Source organism: Macrosteles quadrilineatus, unplaced genomic scaffold (assembly GCF_028750875.1).
Source record: "Macrosteles quadrilineatus isolate MER2022 unplaced genomic scaffold, UCM_ALF_1.0 Scaffold_2__2_contigs__length_208266976, whole genome shotgun sequence".
Taxonomy (NCBI): domain Eukaryota; kingdom Metazoa; phylum Arthropoda; class Insecta; order Hemiptera; family Cicadellidae; genus Macrosteles; species Macrosteles quadrilineatus.
The window spans coordinates 60,352,420-60,372,046 of NW_026542595.1; positions in this window are offsets into that span (position 1 = coordinate 60,352,420).

Here is a 19,627-nt window from a genome sequence, read left to right on the forward strand (position 1 = left end):
AATACAAATTATAAATGCTGAAATGGACGATGTGATCAAGCACTTTAGAAACGACCCAACAGTTGGATTTGCACACTCCATTTCTGATGACAGACATATGGGTGCTGGAGTGGCTGTTGTCTTCCGCAAGAATTTTGGCCGACCACTTTCGTTGGACCGTTTATCAAAACACTTAGCTTGTCAAAAGATACCTAATGGTTCAAAAGTGTACAGCTTGATAACTAAAGCTAGATACTTTGTTAAACCTTTCCCAGAAGACTATAGTACAGCTTTCAAACATCTCCAAGAGCACTTCAAAACCCAAAGATTGAACACTCTATTTTGCTTGGCGATTGGCTGTGTCAGGGATCTTGTTCATCCTCAAACATTTGCAAGGCACATAGTGAACTTCCAGAAGACGACTGGGGCCACTGTTCACATAGTCTCTTACGAACAGCAAGCAGCGAGAAGACCTCTTTGGAAGGGACTATTACACCAACAGTTCTTGCTTACCTTGAAGACCAAAATTGAAGATGAATATGACACTGAGTGTCCTATCACTACAGGCTTCATCTCTGCTCCATCTGCAACGAACACAGCCCAACCCCAACCCTCGCTAGAGATCAACTCCACCTCAATGCCATCTTCTCCTCAAACAGCCAATGATGAAAATCTACAGCTGACCCAAGCACAGACAACACCTAACAGCCCACTCTTAACTCCTGGTCATCTACAGTACAGTGAAGTGGTGAAAGTGTAGAAAAAAAAGCAGAGTAAGAGTGAAAGTGAACCTCAATCCCCTGACACTCCACCTTCCCTGCCAAGTCCTTTGCAGTCTAATTTTTTAAACTAAATTTCGACAAGGTTGGTAACAATTCTGCTAATTCTTTTTCTCATCATTGTAATAATGATTGTATTTTATATTATATATATAACTATACATAATATATATATTATTATATTATTTTCTTGCATTTAATAATATATATATGTATTATTATATATATTATATATAATTATATATATATATTATATACAATATAATATACAATATTATAAACAATATATAATATATATGTATTATTATATATATATATAACTATATATAACAACTATATATAAATTATAGCTACACAAAACAACGATAAATGTACAAATTTAAGTTACAATCATGCTAACTCGATCCTTAATAGCGACACAAAACAACGATAAATACATAAATTTAAGATACAACCATCCTAACACGATCCGTCTTGGGGGTTATGTTTACACAAACTCAAATAGTAAATAAATTTACCCAGTTCGTTTCATTGAATTGAAAAATAAATAACAGCAATTAAATATACAGCTAATGAAAATGTAAACAATTATGATCTCCATAAGGAAAACATGGGAACTTTAACAGCCACTGGGGCAGAGCCCAAGGGACTTTTTCAAAAATGTAAGGCCAGTTTGCAAATCTACACGACAGGCTCTTTCCATTGAGACGTCAATGGATAAAATCGGTTAAGAAATGGCGGAGGAGTTCAACCTACAAAGTTTCATGTAGCGTATTAAATATATAGATGGGCATTTGTCCAATGCCGCAACGTAAAATGTATTGGTCTAAAAATCCTATGTTTGGAAACCAGGTTATAAAAAAACCATGACCAGAGATCGGTTTGATTGTCTAATGAAATGTCTTCACTTCCACAAAAACGAAGCGCCCGATTCAAGTGAGTCTCGGCTAGCCAAAAAAAAAAAAACTTGGTTACCCTACTGAACATGATGTTCAGGGTACTCATCGTACCAGATGAAAATCTTGTTATTGACGAATCAATGGTTCCGTGGCGAGGAAGGCTCATATTCAGGCAATATTTGCCAGGAAAATTACATAAGTATGGTGTGAAGCTGTACAAACTGTGCTCGACAAACGGTTACACTTTCAAAATTAAAGTATATGCTGGAAAGTCTGATATTCTTGCCAATGAGGGCCATGCTGATAAAGTGGTGAACTGATGGACAATGAATTGAAAGCTGGCCGTACCTTGTATGCCGATAATTTTTACAATTCTGTAAAACTTGCCAGTTTGCTGCTACAGAATAGCGGCACACTCCGTGTGGACCGAAAAGAAAACCCCAAGGTCGTCGTGAATGAGAAGTTATCTAAAGGGGAAATGATTGCCAAAGAAAACACCTCTGGAGTGAAGTGTATGATGTGGATGGACAAGAGAGTTGTCATGATTTTTTCCACGAGACCCAAAGATACAGACAATCTTGTCAAGTCTACTAATGGAAATAAAAAAGGAGAGATTATTATGAAACCAACGTCAGTCTTAGCCTACAATCAAGCAAAAAGGGGGTTGACTTCTCAGACCAGATGGCGTCCTACTACACTCCCTTACGAAAATCCCTTGCTTGGTACAAAAAGGTAGCCTTGGAGATACTACTTGGCACAAGTGTTGTTAATGCTTTTGTGGTATCTAACCAGTTTGGTAGCAAGAAAAAAGACATCCTGTGGTTCAGAGAGAAGATCATTGAGCAACTGCTGACTCCTGAGTCTGCTGAAGAAGAGGGAACGACTTCAGACGTGGGGACACCAGGAGCTGGACGGGCAAACTCTAGCATATCCATGTCAACAAACGTAATTGTGTGTACAAACGTAAGCACGAGTTGACCAAGCTGGAGGGACCTTTCAGATGTGTTTTTTTCTACGAGGACATGGCAAAAGAATACATAAAAATCGGTCCAAAAATGAAGGAGGACTTCTGTTTACAGAAATCTGCTTAGCGTATTATAAATATATAGATAGAAGACAATCCAAACATATTGCTCGGTGTTTGGCCAACCCAGGAGGACAAACAACGATCAAGAATTGTTTCACAATCAGCTCCTACAACCATGTTCACCAGAACGTTTGGAGATTTATCGGCATGAAATTCTATAAAATTGTCTATTTCTTTTTCTCAGTGTTGTATATGTTTTAGAACATAACCATAGATAATCTATTTGTAAAACAGACTACAATACCAATTGAAATTTTTAATTTGTAATTTAGGTTGAGCAAAACTCAACTATAAGAATACAAAATCAATTGTTAATTTTTTCACTTTTTACGACAATAGGTTTTACTTATAAATTAGGATTACAAAAAATGTCAATGAATGTCCTATTTAATATGACAAACTGATTTTCCAATTTTTCAGAGGAACTCCGAAACATTGAGAACTCATATGTCCAGCAATTAGCTAGCTACATTTGACAACGGAGTAGCCAACGACGCAGTTCCAGCACCATCCTACCTGTCTAACAACAGGAGGATCCAAGATGCAACCACGTTGCTACTCGCATGCCGGTATTCTGTTGCCGAGTTCCTCCGTTGAGTCAGCAACGTTGTTCCTATTCTGAGGAACGATCGTGTCCCAGTAGGTGAGGAAAATGATGAACTAGCCGCACTCACAAATGAAGAGCTGCAACAAATTCAAGGGATTCTGGAGATGCCAGTTTTCCTCAATGGTAAGTGCAAAAGAACCCCCTACTCAATGGGGAATATTACTTTTTATTATATTTGTTTTCCATTACGTATTATAGAGGGGGAGACTATGTATAAACCCTGGATTATGTAACATATCATTTTAATGTTCCAGCAGCCAAGAAGCAGTGAAGGTTGAAGTGTGTATATATGTTGTAAATGAGGAAAGTAATGTGTTGTTAAATATTTTTAGGGCGAACCTTATTAAGTAAGTATTAAGTATTAAGTTAATTGACACGCAAATTTCTTATTTAAATTTTTTATAAACAGATGACGAAGACGACATGGATATCTTCTTGGAGGTTCCGATTAGAAGGGGAGGCCGTGGACGTGGACGGTGAAGAGACCGTGGGAGAGGACAAGGTAGAGTAATTTTTTCCTATCTGTAGAATAAGAAGGCCACACAACTACCTTTGGTGCGACGAAGACGACATGGATATCTTCTTGGAGGTTCCGATTAGAAGGGGAGGCCGTGGACGTGGACGGTGAAGAGACCGTGGGAGAGGACAAGGTAGAGTCATTTTTTCCTATCTGTAGAATAAGAAGGCCACACAACTACCTTTGGTGCGACGAAGACGACATGGATATCTTCTTGGAGGTTCCGATTAGAAGGGGAGGCCGTGGACGTGGACGGTGAAGAGACCGTGGGAGAGGACAAGGTAGAGTCATTTTTTCCTATCTGTAGAATAAGAAGGCCACACAACTACCTTTGGTTTTAGGAACATAATTTAATTGGGTATCTTAGTTACTCCAACAGGGCAACAGGGTTAATTCAGTTGTAATTCATCAAAATAATAATGCAATAATTACCGACTTTTCACATTAATTTTTACGTTAACAATTAGTGTAGCATTGCAAGTTTAGTTAAAGAATTGACTATTGGATAAAGAAGAAGACATCACCATAATGTGCACCAGCGGTCACCAATTTAGTCCAAAAAAGAATGTAGTTGTGTGTTCAGTTAAATCAGTTTTATTTGGTAAAAATCATTGTGTATTCGACAGAAAATTATTACGTATGTATCTATTTTGTATTTCAAAGTAAGGTAGTTTTTAAAACTGTTTAAAAACAGATTAAACCTGCACTGCTACACTTATTTTTTTATGTAAACTAAAAATATATGTGGTATTTTACTTGAAAAGCCGTTGATTATTACTATATTATTTTGGTCAATCAAAACTTATTTAAATTTAAATTTTTATGTTCATGCTAATATGTAATTTACTTCATAGCATTAAAGTAAATACTGACAAATGTTATTTTAAATTCCCAACACTGTATATATAATAGGTAAAGTATAAAACAGTTTCCTTCCCCTGAAAAGTTTTATATTTTGTAGTTACAAGGTTTGTAAAGGTATTGACTATAGTGGAGAAAACATCAATATGTTTACTTTGAAATAGCAATTTTAAACATTTATAGTATTAAATTACAGCATTTTACAATATATACAAAATTTTTACCAACCATTTTCATAGTTTTACAAGTCACAGTTTTTCTGCCTTCTTTTATTTTGATTTTGTCTGAGCCTCTGGGTATATATTAAGGAATCCTTATGGGCAATCTTTTTAGTTTTGGAAATATTATCTTAAATAAATCTTAAATATATATTTTCGTTGTTTGAGGTATCTGGTCATCAGACTCTAACAAATCATATTTAACTGTCACGTGTCATTTTATTAATAACACCGAAATAGAAAATGTTGTTCTTGATACCAAAGAAATCCTCGGCAGTCACACAGAAGATGCCATAGCAGCAAGTGTCCTGAGCATTTTGGATGGTTGCAATATTTCAGATAAGGTAAAAGCCATTATCACTGACAATGGGTCAAACATTAAAGAAGCTGTTACAAACATCTAAAAAAAACCCATATACCTTGTGTCGAACACACATTAAATCTGTGTGTTACAGATGCGATTGAATCAAATATGGTTTCAAGGAGTCGCTGAGGACGTGCACATAAATTGTAACTTGCTTCTAAAGTAGCAATTTGGCAGTAGAAAAATTGAAAGAAGTACAAACCCAAATGACCTTAACTACTCTTAAAGTCTAAAAAGAAGTTACCACTAGATGGAATTATAGCTACATGATGATCAAAAGGTTATTGAAATAATTTAGGTTATATGAAAGGTTATAGAAATCAGTGAACTTTTATCTGTAGCTATGTCGTACTTGCTAATGCTTCAGAACCACTTGATGCATCTGAATGGTTACACCTCAAAGAATGTGTTAACGTTCTAGAAGAAAATCTTCATACAATGACTGAATAAATGTCCGGAGAGAAATACCCTACTTTGTCAATGGTGTGCGAGTTCTACGCCTCTCTTAAAATAAGGTCTCTTAAAAGTTACACTCACTTAGTTGTTGTTGTCTCAGCCAGAAAGATGAAAGAGCCCACTTGCCTTTTGTGTAAATCACAAGTAAATACTTGCAGAAATCAACAAACTATAAACAAAATATTTGTGTTTACCGGCAACATCGGTTCCTTCTGAAAGACTTTTTTCTATTGTTGGCTTAGTCAAAAACGACCGTAGAAACTAGACTAGATCTTAAAAACCTCAACAATATTTTGTTCTTGCACTCCAACATGAAATAAGATTTGGACATCTAATAAGTGCTTAAGTATTATCTCTTAAGTGTTGTATTGTCTCTCTTAGGTATTGTTGTAGGTCTCTTTAGCAACCCTCTTTGACCGACGAAAATATTAGATTTTTTGTGTCAAATTTATATTTAATTGTCTCTCTTTATTTAATGTTGTATTACGGCCTCTTTCACTTATTATTATTTGCTGAAGTTTGTATTGCTTGTTGTTATCTTATAAGTATTGTTTTGTGTATCTGTCACTTATAATTTCATCTTTGACGAATATATTTAACTTTTGTTTTCAAGTTGATGATAAATTACTTGTGAGATTTAAAACTGAAAACGTGGGGCGCATGCAAAAGCTAATTTACAATTATTATCTTCACCTATTGGATTACCACAGGAGGAAAGTTGAAATAAATTAAAAGATTGTTTGTAGTTTCCTAGGGTGTTGCATCTTCCCGATTGGACACAGCCTTTTGTTCTCTCCTGCGATGCCAGCGAATTCGCGGTCGGATGCGTTCTTGAACAAAACAGAAATGGGAAAGCTGTCCCCATAGCATTTGCGAGTCGTACATTCTCAAGCAATCAACTCAAATATAGTATGTACTTAAAGGAGTTTGGTGCTGTTCTTTTTGGTTTAGAGATAATATTGTTAATTTCTTCAGAAATCTCTTCTCTAGTTAATAGATTGTCTTCCTTCTCATCAATACTAGGGGTGACTTCTTCCTTTTGTAATGTATTGCATCTTATGCTTTGAATGAAATTATTGATGAATTTGATGTTTTCTTTTCCTATAGTAGCATAGTTTTGATTTAAATTTATAACCATGTTCAGTTCTTTCATCGTATCGTTTCCAATGACTATTTCCTTAATCAAGTGTGGTATAATCAAACATTGAATTTGTGTACTTATTGTACCTATTTTTGCATTTATTAAGATAATACTCTTAATCCGTTGGGACTTCTGATTCACTGCTGTAGTTATTATAGTATTTGTTAATGGAAATTCTTCATATTTTCCTAAATTGTGTTTATTTTTTAAAAACCATTCCCTTTGCATACAAGTAACTGTGCTTCCAGTGTCTAATATACACACTGTACTAACCATTTCAAAATGAATGTTAATTTATGGCACATGCTATATGTTTTGAGTTTCTTCAACATGATTGGTGTTGTCATTTAGTAAAAATTCTTTGTCGACATAAATATTATTTATAGGCCTAATATTTTATAATTCATTTTGCACTGGAAATGTATTAAGTGGCCTGGGAAAATACTAAATTTTGGTGGTGTCAAAATTTCTCTTAGGCCTGAAGTATTTCCAGTTTAAATCTTTTTGTTTAGATTCTTCCTGGTTCCTATCTCCTGGTTTTTGATTGTGATCATTGCTGTTTCTATTTTCATAATGATTTTGGAAATGTTCCCTCCTATTTTCATTTCTCTTTTCAAAATATTGTCTGTCCCCTGATGGCCTGTAATTAAATGAACCTCTTTGATCCATGTTTCTTCCTGATGGCCTGTGACTGTATGAACTTCTTCGTTCTACATTCCTTTCTGCCTTGTTCCGTATAGATTCGTTTATTTCTATTGTATCTTCTCTACTTAATAGTTCCTCCATTTGATGTATTGAAACTATGTTTTGCACTCTAGAGGCCTGTTGAATTGTTTCATCAAAATGTCGACGAACTATTTCCCTCTCTGTGAGTTTTGGTGTCATATTTTGCAACAGTATTACTCTGTCGATGAAATACTCTGTTCTTGTCAGTCCCCTCATTGGTATGTATTTTTCTAAGTCTAATTTAGTTTTAATCCCATCTTGAATCTCCTCATTCCAATATTTGTTCATAAAATATTTTTCAAAGTCTTCAATATCGTGTACTGGAGTCCTAATTAGATCCCACCATTGTGCTGCAGTTCCTTCTAAGCATATATCTAATATTTCTTCTAAATTCAGTGATTGTTCATCCTGTGAAAGCCTTCGTTCATTTTCCCTGTTATAATAAGTTTTCAGCCTAGAAAGAAATTGATTTGGGTTGTTTAATTTTCCATTGAATTTTGGCAAGTCTTTAGTTATGGTGCTAGGACATGTAATATGCAGGCCTACTGGTTTCCCACTATTCCCAGCTTTTAACTTTGCCTCAAATTCCTTATTGATTTTTTCCTGATTCTCTTGAATCATTGCGATTCTTTCCTCAATATGGTTGTGTATTTCTTCCCTTAATTCTGTTATTTTTGTATGAAATTTGGATTCGATTTGTCTTATTTCGATGGTCAGATCGTTCCGAACCTTTTCTATTTCTTGTTTAGTTTGTTGACAATACTTGCTCTTTAAACTCTTCAAGTGTCTGTAATATAGGCCTAATTATTGTTTGGTCCATGTTTGTGTGCTGTGTTTTACTGGGACTTGTTACATTACTATGATTTAGATTGTCGCCAGACGCTAAATTTTGATTGTAAATACTGTATAGGTCATCTCCGGTATTGTCATTATTAGGGCTTAATAATCCTTCCATATTGATTTCATCTAATTGCCGGCTCATATTTAAGTGTGCTTCTTGTGCTCTAAGTGTAGGTGTTATATATTTTCTCAAATTATATCTATGCATTAAAATAAACTACAGCCGTGATAAAATCAAGCCACCTAGTTGGGTGCCAATTTGTAACGTCACATTGACTAAATCTGAATTTCATTTAACTGTATCTATTTTATTTTGTATTTTTTATCAAAGATTCTCAGGGATGGGTTCTTTGCCACGTGACTGATTTTATCCTAACTATAGAATGTGTGAAATGAGAGATATAATGTTAAGTTATACAGAGCCACTACTTGTGGGTGTTATTTGGTCGCAGCACTCTTTAAAAAGGTGTCAGGCAACTACCGAATGTGCGTGCTTGTTTAGTGTTAAGCCGCAGCACCAGCGGTCAGCCGGGGCCTGACAAATGCTTTGTATGTAGTTAAATTGTTTAGTGTCACTACTTGTAAGTGTTAATTCGGTCGCAGCACTCTTAAAAAGGTGCCAGACAACTACACTACCGAATGTGCGTGAGTGTTAAGCCGCAGCACCAGCGGTCTGCCGGGGCCTGACAAATGCTTTATGTGTATTTTAATTTATATCCTACTTACTCGTATAATTACCTTGTTAATATTTCAAATGAGTACACAATTAGGACTGACCTTTTTCTTTTATTTTCCTTTCACAAATACAAATTGAATTACAATTATTGTTTTTGTTTGCGCCTGACAAATTGTATAAACCCCCAGCGCCTGTCTGAGTGACTAGCTGACTGTCAACTCACTCACTAGTGAAGACTGGTCCGTGGACTGCTGTATTTATACCCGATTTGTTTGCTCGGAGACCATGGAATGTTATAGGACTTTAAACCCAGATGTTTCCACCAAAAATTAACTTCCTTTTCCGGCAACCTGACGTCATCGCTGCCCACTTGATCGTCGTTGATCCATCAGCTGCTGTCAGCTGGAGCTCGAGTTGTCAGAGAAGCTATTGTAGACTATTAAATAAACATTAATAAAATGTAATAAATAAATATGTCATAATTATTTAGTTTGTTGTGTTATATTTACATGTTTATCCCTCTATATGTGAAATAAAATAGTAATGTACATTTATAACTGTTATTGTGTTGCTGAAATATTTCAATGGATAACCTAACCTAAATACGGTAAGTGGGTAGAAATGTTCTTAGTTAGTATGATTTACAAAATAAATTATAAGAAACATTATTATATCAACTAATTAAAGTACATCAAGCAATATTTAAATTATGAAAGTGCGAAATAAGCATACTTTTTTATAATTTATATAACTTAAACCTAACCTAGCCTAGGCATAATATAGCCTAAAATGGTTAAATTAAATTGAAACATTACAGTACATTATACAAAATCAACAAGAGAATCAAAGCATAGTATCGGTAAAAGGATAGGATTGCATAAAGGGTTACGAGGAAAGGCTACCATTAGTCAATAAATATTCAATTTTAAACAAAATACCAAATAATCGACTCGGAAGTCGATTGGCCCCATTTGCCATTGAGCATTAAGGTGTGAGTCATTCACAACTGCGTAATTAATCCGTTTAGCATCATACATTTAGCTGGCCAGTTGTCAAAACTTGGAAACACCTTTGGGAATCCAGGTAACCAAAAATAATATAATAAATTATCAAACCTAGGTTCCCGAGTCTTTGCACTTTCGACGTGAGAAATTAATTTAAGTATACCTACACAATCAATTCTCTCTTCCTGCAAAATCTGATTATCCGCTGTGAGTATATACATAGTTTGTCTTATAATAAAAGTGTATTATGGTCCATTAATTTAATTAAAATTCAATATTGTTACATATTCATTCTATTGATTTTCCTGTGTTTAGCATATTTATTATTAGTTTAGATCAGTTAAAAGTAATCTGCTTAACCGAACAAATACACAAAGTATATAAAACCTTGGTATCTTTTCTTTCAAATAATTGGTAAAGAGACTGCTACAACTGAATTCTCAATAAGTTTTTATGATATTAATATTTACAATTTTTAACTCTTACAGAATCATCACGTCAATTACGATATTTTACCAAAGTCAATATTTCATTTTCAGATTATAAGTGGAAAATATATATTAGCTCTTAAGAAGAATTATCTATAAAACTTGGAAGGTGATCAAAGGAGGACAGCTATCAGATCTCTCACGGTCTATCAATCGGACTTCTGAGGTATTTAATTACAAGAGCCCACACTTAACACTGCGCACTGCTCTGTGATTATATCCAGTTAAAAGTAAATTAAATTCATTTCAAACCCCGCCTGGGGACAACTTTTTGACAAATTCATACCCTTATGAAATATCAAATTATATTACATAAAGGTGTGAATTAGATTTTATTTGAAGATATGAAATATTAATTAAGTAGAAGTCTTTATTTTCTTTACAAAAGATTGTGAAAGCAATCTTTTTATTTTTCTATACAAATTTTTGGATTTTCTTATCATTGAACTCAATACCCGATTTCCTAAAACTTAATTTTCACAAATTTGCAAACTACAGATACTACTACCTGCTGAGGGAAAGTTTCAAGAAGGTTTTCAAGATTTGGTTTTGGGTGGAGCTAGACTGTATGAAAACGATCTGCCATGCTACGATGCACTGAAATGAGATTTGGAAACACGTCAAGTGGGCTTCAAGATTTCCCCAAGTGTCCAGCTCATGCTATGAAGGGACACAACATCGCTGCCAAATATAAGTGTTTTGTTTCAAATCATATGTACAATTCCTGCCTCCACTTAAACGGCTGAGATGTCATTTTCAGCTCCACAGAGACTGAAAACGTATCTAAGGACGACAGTTACGGAGGGACGACAGTTACGGAGGAAAGACTAAATGAACTTGCCAATTTACACATAAACCAAGTTGTATCCTCAAAAATCTCAGCAGATGACGTTTTAACTATGTTTGCTAAAAAACATAAAATAAAGTTCTTTTGCTTTAAACTACACATTTTGTAGTTAAGTGATGTCAACTTCAGTTTTTTTACTTCAAATTAATATACAATACAACAGATATGTACAGGATATATGCCAGCACCGATATTAATTTATTGCATCCCATTCCTAATTTGTTCAAGTTTCATTATTTCTTATTAGAGTTTACAAACAATTATTTTTAAATGCTGGTTTCTCTAAAATCAAACATTTTCAGGCGTATGTTTAAACATTAATGATGTTGCCAAAATATGAGGAAATAAATAAGAAATTGAGCATCTATATGGAAGATTTATATTAAAAAATTGGCTGAAAATTGCGTTTTTGAACACTAGAAAGTAAAATTTTCTACGGGGGAAGGCCCCTGGACCCCCCTTTCCACAGGGCCTAGCCTAATAGGCCTAGCTAGATCCAGTGAGTTGTTCTTGAACCTTTCCTCCACGGTTTTTCTTGTTGTTAGGTAGAGCTGTGTCCCGGCACATGGGATCACGCTCCCAATTGCGTTCGCTTGGGTACAGGTGCGAGGGCGTGGTTTACTCTCAACCCTGTGGTTCAGTATTGTCAACCCCCTATTAACTGTTTGTTTGTGAGATTAGAAACTGTTTATTGATTGTTGTGGAAATTGATGTTGAACAGAGGTCGAGGAAAAAGAGGAAGCGAAGTGATTATATGAGTGAGAGTGACATTGACTGTGTGATAGACGATAAAGATGTAAGTGTTGCGAGTTTATTTAGTAGTGATGGCGAACCTGAATATCAACCTAGCTCTGACCACAAGGATTCAACTAGTAATAGTGAGCAATCTGACCCTACAGATCACTGTTTTGTCATAGGCCTAAACCAAAATAACCTCGAACATATTGAAGATATATTCTCGAACAAATAGAAGATTTGGCAAATGAGGACCAAATAGACCTATTGATTGAAGATGAGGTTCAAGTTCCATTTGAAGACATACCAGTAACTGAAGAATCCATGGATGTAGGAAGTATTGAAAATGATCCCTATGTATTATTTGTTACTAGGGGCCATAGCCCTAATTTAGACTAAAAAAAACTATATAAAAAGACAAATACTTTAAATATGTTTTTTAAATTATAAATGTTATGTTACTTTAGTTAAATTAACAGTGTTTCTTGTTTTATATCTTGGTGTTCCTTCCGTTGGAGTCGTATATTAGTTGCTTCTGATGTGTCAATGAAATACAATTGCCCATATGAAGCCAACTCCCCATTTAGCTGTAGTAAGTCAGAAATATATCAATATATATACAAAGCTTTGCAAACAGTTTCTGATGAAGAAAGCTACGTAGAAGCTGATGATTTTGCGGCTGGTGTTTGACTTTTTTTTATGTTTCATATGTATATTTTCGGAAAAACATGTTCGGAAAAGAAAAAATCTTGCATGTTTGGTGACTGCAGAAAATGCAAAGTCAAAGAAATTGATTTTTTTATACTGACTTTAAAGTCAAGTTCTGGAAATGGATGAGTGTTAAGGAGGTGAAGGTAATAAAAAAGAAGAAATTAGTGACAAAACCCCCAAAGTTAAAATGGTGAAAAATGTTTCTCAAATCATCCGAATTTTTTAAGAAAGACCTAGTCGAATTCAAGAAACACAAGTATTTTGCCCTCCACCAATCGTTCAAGCTGAAGAAACTGCTGAGAAATCTGAGACGTAATCAGCTAGTTTTCACAATTGACTTTGCCAAAAATTGCGTCGCCAAATGTGCCAAAGAGTACAATATGCCAAAGATCTGTACATTTTGGGGCCTAAAAACACCAAATTTCAATGCACACTGGGGTACGGTGCGCTAATTATGACGATCAGCCACAAAAATCTTGCTTTTGTACAGTCAGCAATAATTTGGACCTCCAATCTCACGCTGTTTGGGCCCACCTTCAGCCAATTTTAGAGAGGTCCGCAAGACAGTTCCCTCATGTCGACACGATTCAATTTTTTCTGACTCTCCATCAAGCCAGTACAGGAATCGAATGGACATTAATTTCTTCAAGTCCATTGTTCCTTCTATTTTCCCCAAATTGAAAACTACGTCTTGGATTTAGTTTAAATGAAATTGGACTTTTCTCCAAATTTACTTTGAAAATTCAAAGTGTTCCTTTGTACGCTCAATATACAAGAAAAGAAGGTGAAGACTCTTGCAGTACGTTTGTTTCTGACAAGGTTGACCACGCTCATGGGTAATGAAGCCACATGAAAGACAGTTTAAACTCAACCAAAAATTACTTTGAAGGGTGACAGGCTGTACCACAAATTTCTAGGACCAGATTTAATTAGTTAACGCATAGTTTAAATTATGTTAAAATTATGTAAATAGACTTTTTTATAGACAGAAACTTGTATTACGATAATATTTACAACAATGTAAATGTGTGTTAGGCCAAGTTACAAAGGACTCTTTTTTTTATCAAAATGGAAACTTTAATTTCGTTATACATTGGGTACAAGTTTCCATAAGTTTTTCAAGTTAAGAATTTACTCAATTCTTTTTTTGCTTTTATGTCAATCCTGAACAATTTTTGTTGCAATGGGCATTATATTCACATCCAAACAGACATTAAAGTTAAAAACATCTTAACATTGATACCGCATTACACAACAGGCTATACTTTGAAGATGAAGATACGTGGGGAATAGATTGGACTGGAGTAGATGACGGAGGCTCGACCTTAGCTAGCTACTTCCATTGTAATGGACCTTACGGCTGATTATTTGGACAAAGGTGACACATTGTACATAGACAACTTTTACACTTGCATAGATTTGTCCAATATACTCTTACCAAGCAACACCCATGTAGTTGCAACTGTGACTGCTAATCAGGCTTGGTTTACCCACAAAAATACCAATCCTCCAAATATGAAGCTGGAACCAGTACAGATTCACTGTTTGGAGTATCCCAATGGAACCGTCTACACCAGATGGGTAGATAAGCGGGAAGTTCGCCTGATGTAAACGAAAAACCCTACAGGTTTTGAAAACACAAGGAACACACCCGACATGGCAACTCCATACTGAAGCCCATCATTGTAGTGCAATATAACAAGGCAAAAATAGTAATTGATTAGTCCAGATTCACTGTTTGGAGTATCCCAATGGAACCGTCTACACCAGATGGGTAGATGAGCGGGAAGTTCGCCTGATGTAAACGAAAAACCCTACAGGTTTTGAAAACACAAGGAACACACCCGACATGGCAACTCCATACTGAAGCCCATCATTGTAGTGCAATATAACAAGGCAAAAATAGTAATTGATTTTACTGACCAAATGTCAATGTCATCATATAACACAGCCGTGCGTTGGTATCAGAGAATTGCAGAAGAACATCTCCTGGGTACTGCTGTGGTAAATGCCTGGCTTGCTTATAAGGAGAATGCAAGTGGTATTAACGGTAAAAAAAAAAAAAAAAAAAAAAAACTATACTCTATCACTTCATTTAGGGAAATATTAGTGTATGCTCTCCTGCATATTACGACGTTACCAAAGTTAACCGCCGTAATTATAATATAATAGGCCTACTAATTATATATTATACTCTATTAACCAAACTTAGATTACTATCAAGCTTTCTAATAGGCTCGAAAAATAACCAATAAAAGACTTAATTTTCTAAATAGCCTAGGTTGTTATACAGTTGCCTACGATAAACACCGATCTCTTTGATGCTTTGCAATTCCAAGGTAATAATAATTAAATTATAATGAAAACGTCCTTAATAACAGATTTAAAATCAATTTTATTAGTGAATAAGTTTGAGATAGCCTACAATAGGTACACTCGCCGTTTCGATATCATAACGTCTGCCGATACAACTTTTACTTTCACCAAAGGCCGTAATTAAATTATCAATTACTAGACTTCGAATAATCATTCTTTTATTTAAATTATCCTATAGCTGTGATTTGTTTTAATTACAGTAAGATTACTTAAATTCATATTGAGAATAACTGTATATGGATGTCTATTATTTACAATCATCACTAACTTAACCTCTAGGACATGACATTTGACAGACATCGGCACCCGGCCCGGTTTGCGAATTGAGTGAGAGGAAGTAAAACAATCACATTACGTCATATAGTTTTTTCTGCGCGGTACGTACTCCGGTATCATGGCAGGGCGGTATTTTTGAAAAAGGAGACTTCTCTCTTGTTAACTCGGCTTTTTTAGCTGGAAGAGTAGAGTCCTCAATGCTACATTCGGCAAACACTAAACTCGGCTTTGTGCTGGAGTTGGTAAGGGCTGAAAGTTGGCAAATTAAACTACATATTAGGGTTCTTACTAGCAAAACTTAATTTCTTTCAGAGGGATTACATTATTGCGAGTTAGGGAATTGTTGAGTCATTCATATTTTGTGATAAAATTTAAAGTAGATTTTTTTTCAATTTTAAGTTAAATATTTATGAATTGTTAATATTTGTGAATTGTTAGTGAGAAGGATCACTGTGATAATTACTGAATGGGGCTGAATGTTATATTTAATAAAATAGTTGAATAAATATTGAATTGTTGCATCATAAACTCTTGACTTATTATTGTAGGGACACACCCTCATCTCTCTAGATATAAATAAAGGGAATACAATATCATAATAAGCTTTTGTTAAGAAACAACCCCACTCATTAAATCGGCTGGCAAAGAACCTCTCCCTAAAGATAGCTCATTGCTCTACAAAAAATAGCTAGGGTAACAAAAATAACAAACATTTTGAGTTGGAGTGTTGTATCTATCCGGTACCTGAAATAGAATGTAGACAAGTAACATTTTGTAATTTTCTGAAATATACAGGATGTTACGTAAGTAAGTTACTAAAATTTCGTAGTTTGGTTCTTTGGGTCTAAATAAGCAATAACTAACTTTGATATGGACAAAAGTTCAATCTTGCTTCTTTAACCGTCTGTCGGTCTGTCAAGATTCCGTACAATCTTTACAAACTTTTGTCTTCTTTCGTACGAAATATTTACAGACCGACAGAAGGGAAACCAAGCGAGATAGGATTTTTTTCAATATGCAATTTTTTGCTTATTTTGACCCATATAACTATATTATTTTTTTTTATTATTTGGTCAATTTTGTTTTTTTAGGACAACGTTACGGAGATGGCATTGCAAAATGAGGACTACTACGCTTCATCTGAGGACACCACAGAATTCTGTCAGTCGAAACGCCAGCAAACTCTGAGGTCAGGACTAACACTCCAAGCCCTCCAGAAAGAAAGAATAACTCAACGCCTCCAGCATCAGGTAATAAAGCAGCAACACGATCTCCTGGAAAAATGCTATCCTTATCTCGTCACTTGAAGCAGATGAAAACTACTTCTGGTAGTAAGAAACCTCAAACACGTTTTGAAAAGTCAGTGGAAAAGTTGCAAGATATAGCTAAAATAGCTATTGACAATGAAGACCAATTTGACAAATATGGGAAGTATATTGCTAGCCAACAGAACGCTTACTCTGTTTGGATGCTGACCAAGAACAGTTTCCCATGCAGCGTTCGCAGTCACCACACAGCGGCAGCTCTCGTTCGACCCCTCTGTTGTCATCATACAGCGGAAAATCCACTTACATTGTAAGTGACTTGAACGGTTTAAATATAAAAGGTCCATGTCACACAGAAAGTCTAAAGAAATATATAAAAAAAAACTGGAAAAGATACAAAGGAGGATGAGGGTAGTAAACAAAAAAATAAAACACACAAAAATTAAAAATAAAACAATCAAAACAAAATCATTTAAATTAACATATAATCCTAACAGAAAACAATAACAATAAAAGCCAAAATTTTAAAAAATACATATAAAATAATGAATAAAAAAAAAACTTTATTAAATGTATTATCATAAACACAACACTAATCTTCTTTTGAATTTGCAAAACAGATGATGGCAGCAGCAAAGTTTTACATTCCGAAGAAAGGATGAAAGCGTCACCACGAAGCCTTCCGAAAGTGGCTGGCCAAGCTCCCACTAGACGACCCAAGACAAGTGCAGCTTGCTTCAAGCATCAAGCCTAGAACAAAACTGGCGAATCTCCTGGAGGCCCAGAAGCAGCGAGAGATGCTCGGTAGACGGTGCGAGCAGCTATCTGAGGAGGCGGACATCACTAAGTACGCCGATGTCCAAGCCAAGAAGAGGCTTTTAGAAATGGAGAAAGTGCTGGGCTACCCTATCGTCGCCCGGAAGTATGTCCTGCATCCTTGCGACATACCAGCAAAAGGACCCCCAACCGAAGACTTTAGCGACCGGGAGGTGATGCGCATTCTGCACGAAATGAAGGTCCAGTACAAAGGATAGATCCGGTGACCAGCATCTTCAGCCCGCCTGGAGCACATCCTGAGGAGGACGTCCTGGAGATGGAATTAGAAGAGGATTTCACCCTGGAGTTCTAGAGGACAACCACTCTTCAAGACTCCAACCTAAAGACTGTTATGTATTATTAGTTATAAGATTTCATGTTCCTATTAGTTCTTTTTATTTTTGCTCAATTTCAAGACTGATTAATCGAAATTCTTAAAAGTTTTCTGTGATATTAGAATTTTGTGAAACTCGCAATAACAATTAGCTTCGTCACAAAATTGAGGGGACAATTACGACGTTACCAAAGTTAACCGCCGTAATAATAATATAATAGGCCTACTCAATTAACCAAACTTAGATTACTATCAAGCTTTCTAATAGGTTCGAACAATAACCAATGAAAGACTTAATTTCAAATAGCCTAGGTTGTTGTACAGTTGCAATAAACACCGATCCTCTTGATGCTTTGCAATTTCAAGGTAATAATAATTAAAATTCTAATAAATACCTCTCTAATTAATAGCAGATTTAAGTTAAATTTCATAAATGAATAAGTTGAGATAACCTACAATACGTACACTTACCGTTTCGATATCATAACGTCTGCCGATACAACTTTAACTTTCATCAAAGGCCATAATTAAATTATCCTATAGCTGTGATTTGTTTTAATTACTGCACGATTGCTTAAATTCATATTAAGAATAACTTTACGCGGATGTCTATTTACAATCATCACTAACTTAACCTACATGACATAACAATTGACAGACATCGGCACACGGCCCGGTTTGAGAATTGAGCGAGAAGAAGTAAAACCATCAAATTAGGTCATAGTTTCTTTCTGCATGGTACGTACTCCAGGGTCATGGCAGGGCGATATTTTTGGGAAAAAGCAACTTCTCTCTGGGAAGAGTAGAGTACTCAAAGCTACATTTGGCATACACTACACTCGGCTTTTTGCTGGAGTTGGTAAGAGCTGAAAGTTGGCAAACTAAGCTACGGATTAGGGTTTTCTTATTAGCAAAATTTAATTTCTTTCTCAGAGATTACATATTGCGAGTTAGGGAATTGTTGAGTCATTAATATTTTGTGATATAATTTAAAGTACAGTAGATTTTTTTAGTTTCAAGTTAAAAATTTGTGAATTGTTAGTAAGAAAGATCACTGTGATAATTACTGAATAATACTGAAATAAGACTGAATGTTATATTTGTTGTTAATAAAGTTGTTGAATAAATATTTAATTGTTAAAGCATAAACTCTTGACTTATTATTGTAGGGACGCGCCCTCATTCTCTCTAGATATAAAATAAAGGGAATACAATATATATATAATAATCTTTGATAAGAAATATAAAAAAAAACACCACTCATTAAATCGGCTGGCAAAGAACCTCTCCCTGAAGATAACTCATTGCTCTGCAAAATAGCAAGGGTCACAACAAAATAACCAAAAGTTTGAGTGGGAGTGTTGTAAAACCTGAGGCGGATTAACAAAAGTAGCGGCCGATTAACCAACGTAGTATACTGAGTAACCAACGTAGTAACCCGATTAAACTAACTAAAACACATACTAAAATATAATTCTTCGATAATGGAATCTATTTCATTATCCACGCCTGAGTTACCGGCTTGGCGACTTAGCCAAAGATGTCTTAACCTATCTACAAGCTCATTAGGATCATCCCAATAAATATAGTCTGCTTTATTATCAGTCACTTGCCTCAAACCTTCA